Below are 6,288 nucleotides of genomic sequence, written 5' to 3'. Positions count from 1 at the left end.
GGCTACTGTAGCTTGTCCATATTCTACTGAATGGCTCCACACACATGTGTATATGGGCAGCAGAAAGTGTACTATGTGGGTTATAGGAGAAGAATGATGAGGAGGAAGAGGAGGAGGAAGAGATGGTGATGAAGAAGACGTGGAGGAATAGGAAGAGGAGGATAATGACATGTCAAAGGCTATGTGAGGAGGGGGAAAGGTAATTAGGTATGATCAAAATACATTGTATAATTTTGTGAAATTGTTGGGGAATAAATGAAAATATTGCTTAAAAAAGAGAACAAGAAAGAAACATTTTCCTAGATGAAAAATGTTTTAGTCTTTCAGGTTCTTCCATGATGCATTTTGGTTGAAATATTGGACTTAAATGTAACCTAGACCAGCCAAAGAGCAAGCATGCACTGGACCTAGGCTCCCTACACGTTTGTAGCAGATGTACATCTTGGTCTTCATGTGGATCCCCTAACAACAGGAGCAGGGGTTGTCTCTGACTCTGTCGCCAGTCTTTGGATCCCTGTCTCCCAGGTACACTGTCTTGTCTGGCCTTAGTGAGAGAGGATGCACTTAGACTTACTCGCTAAAACCTGCTGTGCCAGGGCAGATTGGTACCCTGTGGGGCTGGAGAAGGGAAGGGAAGAGGAGAGGAGTTTATAAAGGAGGAACTGGGAAGAGAGGATGGAAGGGGTTGAGATTGGGATGTGAAGTGAATAAATACATTAAAATGTAACTTAGAGTCAATTATTAACTAAAGGACACTAAGAAATGTTAAGAAATGAAATATGGCTCCCATTATTCCTGTCTTAGATCACAATGAGCCAGCCAGCTCATGTGTACTGTCCATTCCTCATTTGGCTGATGAAAGAATGGAAGTCCACACAAGGGCAGTTTATACCTAACCCTGAAGTGTGATGCGATAGCTGAATCCATGTCTATAAAAAAAAAAGGAAGCAGAAACAGCTTTCCTGGACACCCATGGGCATGAAATGAGTGTCTTCCTTGGAAGTGAAGTGCTGTGTGTCCTGTAAGTGGGCGTTTAACATGGAAGCACTGCCCTTCCTTCTCTGCCACCAGGATCTGCTTTCAGTGCATTTTTTCTGACCATGCCGTGGGTTTCAGCTGATGCATGGTCAAAGCCACATTTCTGGGTCACCTTGAGTATAAACCCAATCACTGAACATTGTTTTGAATTAAAATATAGTAGTGTTTAAAAAAGTTCTCCAAGTAGATGAATTATTTAGGAAACAATTTGGTGGATAATAGAGACACCACTTTAACTTTCTTAATAATGAGTTGCTTTCCCTTAAAATAACCAAACATCCATTCCTTCTGAAGTAAGCACCAGAAATTGTGAAAACAAAGGGTCTGTCAACACGGCCTCTCATCCTTTCTCTTACCCTTGGAAGCATGTGGCCAGCAAAGACAAAGGGAGACCTGTGATTGCAGGAGGAGTGATTTCGACTGTATTTAAAGGGTCATTTGTGGGATGCCTCACTAAGCCTGTGGTAGTCAAGACTGACTCCTTTTATGAGGTGTGAGCTTTTCTGCATTTCAAAGATGCACCATAAAACCTAGATGGAAAAATGCCCTCTGATACCAATGAAATATCATTCCAATATATAAATATTACCTCACTCTTGGTAGTGAATGGGCTCAGCTGGTGGGTCACTTATTTACAGCACTTTAAATGAGAGATGCCATGAATCTTATATGAAAACCACACACCTATCTATACCTAAATCTAAACATGTATCTAAGTCTGGTATTAAGGAGACAAATGTTTATTGTTGATGGTTTATAAAATTAAAATCTTTCACTATATGTCATGCATAAACAATTGAAAACCGATTTTCACAATTTCAACAACAACAAAAGCCATGTATTGTTTTGCTACATTTGATTTCCCATAAAGTGTTTCCCCATGTTGTTAAATTTTTCCTGAAAGAACCTATGGTGACTGAATATCCCTTATCAGCATGATTGCACCTATAAAATGGGTTCTAATCCATCTCTTGTATTTTATACATGGAGGCTGTCTCACTTTTATACTACTAGGAATACCTTTTGTCTTTTTAGCTTATGTTTTCTTATTTTTCTTTTTCATGAGTTTTATATGTACCAAGTCTCACTCTATTTATGACTAAGACTTCTTGGAACCATATAATCCAGGCTAGCCTCAAACTTGGAATCCTCCTGCCTCTTGTCTAAGTGTTAGGATCAAAGGTGTAAGTCAGCAAACCCACCTCTTAAACAATAACAACATCAACAACAACAACAATAACACAACAAGAAGAAACCCCACTTTCATAAGAGAGTCCCAGAAAAACTCAAAGGGAGAAGTGACCTCCTAAGGCCTGTGATAGGTTTTTGTAGCTATTTGTTAGTGTTCTTCCTGTCAGCCAGTAGAACATGTTTGCTATGCTTCGCATAGTGGAATTGCCCCCAAACCTTGTGTGCTGATGTAATAGCATTAAGAGGTAAGTTGTGGGGCTGGAGAGATGGCTCAGGGGTTAAGAGCATTGGATGCTCTTCCAGAGGTCCTGAGTTCAATTCCCAGCATCCACATGGTGGCTCATAACTGTCTGTAATGGGGTCCAATGCCCTCTTCTGGTATGTCTGAAGACAGTGACAGTGTACTCACATACATAAAATAAATAATAAAATAAATCTCTCTCTTTTTTTTAAAGAGGTGAGATGCTGGCCTGGATGTGTTGGTAGAGTGCTTGCCAAGCATTCGCAAGGGTCCAAGTCTAACGTGAGTGACACAAAAAGAAAACAAGTAGAAAAATGAAAAAGAGGTGAGCCCTTTGAGTGATTAAATGACTGGTAATTGTTGAAAAACAGAGCCATTTCCCACTCCCACCCACTGGGCTCTTCAGAGCTGAGCTATTGTGATTGGATGAGAGAATCTGAGGGAGGCTGTGGGTGGTGAGGTCACTTCTCCTCCTCTTCCATTCGAGGACACAGTGTTCTTGCCCTCCAGAGAGCAACAAGGCTCTGTCCTCAAACCAGACAGGCCAAAGTGCTCACATGTCAGCACGAGATCTTGGACTTCCAGCTCCTAAAACCTTGAGAAAAACCTTCTGTTCTTTATAAATTATCCGGTCTAGATTATCTTGTTATGGTAGTAAGGAGCCTCTAAGGAGCTGAACATATTCTTGAGGCTTCTAAGTTACATATACATAACTTTGTTAGACATACCCAAATGTTTTGTGTATATGTGTATTGGTGTGTTTTGTGTGTAAGTGTATTACAGTGCTCAGCTTTTTAAGACCATTCTGTATTTTCTTGGGGCATTGCTTCTGCCTGTTGCCTACACCTCTTTTCCATTTAAAGCAAGATTGACCTGAAACATATGCAAACTAGCAGTGCAATGAACTTTCACAATCATTTCTACTGAGGACTGTCAGCTTGGTTTTGCAACGACCATAGCATTGACTTATGAGTATACTGATATTATTTTATGGTTTGTCTATCATACCCCTACTAACCATTGATGTGGTCTGCCTTCTCAGTTTTATAGAGACTGTTTGTAAAGTGGTACAGCAGTGTTTTAATTAGTACTTGTCTAATTATTTAGTATGATTTGGAATATTTCCTGTTCTATCCAGACTTTGTCTCTACCAACCTGTAAACACCTATCAAGTTCTTTGTTGGGCTTTTCTATTAGATCTCTCTTTATGCTGTTTTTTCAAGAATACTTTATATAATAAAGACTTTTCCTTGTGGTTTTCTTTGATGTGAGGACTTTTCTCCCCATCTATCATCTAACTCCATAATTTGGGTCAAGAATTAAAAACTATTCAGAAGAGAGCAAGCTTTAGAGTGATGTTAAGGCTTGACATTCATGTCCTTTATCAGAGCTACCATTCAGTCAGCCTTCAACTACATATCAGATACCTTCCCTACCCAGGGCCGAGTGGAGGCCCATTTAGTTCACAAGGAGATGTTAAACACAGATTCTATCTTCAAGGATCTTAAGGCTTTGTAATATTGGTGAAGCAAACCATCAAGGAAAAAGAAAACAGTATATAGACAGACAGACAGATTAGCTATCACTGTACAATAACTACCTTTCAGGAAGCAAGAAAGGGGCAGAAAAAGGAAGAAAAAGAGATAACTTCTCTCCTGATAGAAACTGTAAGATAGCACGCTCAGTTTTAGATACTCAGGTGTTGTTTTTTTTTTCTTTCTTTCTATGGAATAAATTAGAAATGATGTGAAACTTGTAGGGAAACCGCAAATTCAGGTCCCCTTGAGCAAGATAAAGCACGTAACCAGTAACAATTAGCCCCTCATTCTATGAATACATCTTTGAGTCAATGAATAAATGATGTCTAAGTTCTTACTTTGTCTGCAGCAGCCTGGAGGAGACATGTCACTGGGGAGCTGGCCTTGTTTGATGGACAAGAGCAAGTGGGAGACCTGGGAGAAGAGATGAAACCTGGCTTAAGGCATGGTCTGCTGAGGGTGGCCTGTCTCTCCTTTAGAGATCAGAGGCTGAGCTGCATGACAATCTGTTTCAAGACTAAGAGACTATTAGCCTTCAGTCTGAAGAGGCTGTTGTTGCTGTGGGTATTGTCTAGTAACTCTCATTACATGCTTAGTACATACAAAGAGATCGACTAAACCCGTTGCATGCAACATGCCATCTAATCTACTTGATGACTCTGAAAAAGAAGACGCAACGCTGACACCTGTCTTCCTTCACAGAGTCAGAATATAATTAGAGTCAAGAATTGGCTGACATGCCAGAAAATTCTAACTTTGGGGGAAAAATGCCACAAAATTCATAACCTAAAGGGTTATTGATACCCTACGAGATAGCACCATCAGAAGGAACTTAAGGATCTAAATGATCTTGGCATAGGTTAAGAAATGATTGTGTTAAGAATAGACAAAGAGAGCTAGTGAGAGACTCGGGGGATAAGTGGACCTCGTCCAGAGGTTCCTGGTGTGGTTGCCAGCGACCACAAAGAGTCTCACAACCATTTGTAATTCCAGATCCAGATTCAGGAATATACTATTTCAGAAGCCTACAACCATTGGCTCCAGAGAATTGACACTCCTCTTAGACTTATAGCCACTGGCAAGAAGTGAGCTCACATGCCTATCTCTAGCCACAGCTGTAAGGCTTAGAAACATAACAGACAAAGAAAGTCACACCAACAGTGTGGTGTGGGTGGTAAGTGTAAAGCTGCTGTCTTTATTATACATGAATAATATATATATGTAATGTATAATATATAATATATAGAATATGGAATATAGAATATAGAATTATATGTACTATAGACTATAGGCTATAGAATACAGAATAATATATAATATGCAATATATAATATATAATGTATACTATGTAATATAATGTATATCACAGGTCACAGTTGTGAATGAAAGTAAGCTAATATTCTTACACTGCCTAGCAAGATCAGTAATCACTTGACAAAAGTGGAGAAGCATGGAAGATACAGGATCAAAGCAATTAAGGTGTCTCAAAGAGACATTGTAACAGTGACTGCTTGTGTGGTTTAGATTAGATATATAAATGGTAGCCAAGAAGATCAGTAGTGTGGCAGGGTAGAAATACATCAAATGAGTGTAACCTTGACTTTGGCATAGAAAGGACTTTAGTGGGGCCAAGGCATCACAAATTATATCAGATTAGCACTTTGAGGATGAGCATCTGCCATGCATTTATGTGCTGCATGCTTGTCAGGGTGCTAAGGTAAATCCACACTTTAGACTCCTATCATGCAAATCAATCCAGATACCAACCTACAGCTTCTCTTGGCCGCCATGCAGCTAAACCCACCTTGAGAATCTGCACATGAACATCTGTGACAGAGAGAAAGGAAGAGGGAAACATTAACACTTTGGGGGCATACAAATATAATTTGTTTGTTCTATACACTTACATGGATGAGATTTACAGGGAAATCATGAGCCATATATAACATATCAAAAGAAAAGAGTGGCCTGGCAAGATGACTCAGCCAGCAAAGGTGCTTGTCACCAAGCCCTAGGAGCAGAGTTCACTTCTTAAGACCCACATGATAGGAGAGAATCAACAGCTGAAAGTTGTCTGCCAACCTTCTCACACACACACAAAGGCAAGTGCATACCTGTCTGCACACACACAATAACTAATGTATAAAAATGCAAAAATATTAAAAAGGAAAAGGTAGATGTTTAAAGGTGAGCTTGTCATTGCAGATACAAGGTCCAGCACATGAAGAGTGGGAGGGAGGGAGGGAGGGGGGGAGAGAGAGAGAGAGAGAGAGAGAGAGA

Source organism: Mus caroli, chromosome 8 (genome assembly GCF_900094665.2).
Source record: "Mus caroli chromosome 8, CAROLI_EIJ_v1.1, whole genome shotgun sequence".
Classification (NCBI taxonomy): domain Eukaryota; kingdom Metazoa; phylum Chordata; class Mammalia; order Rodentia; family Muridae; genus Mus; species Mus caroli.
Note: the sequence above shows the minus strand (reverse complement) of the source record.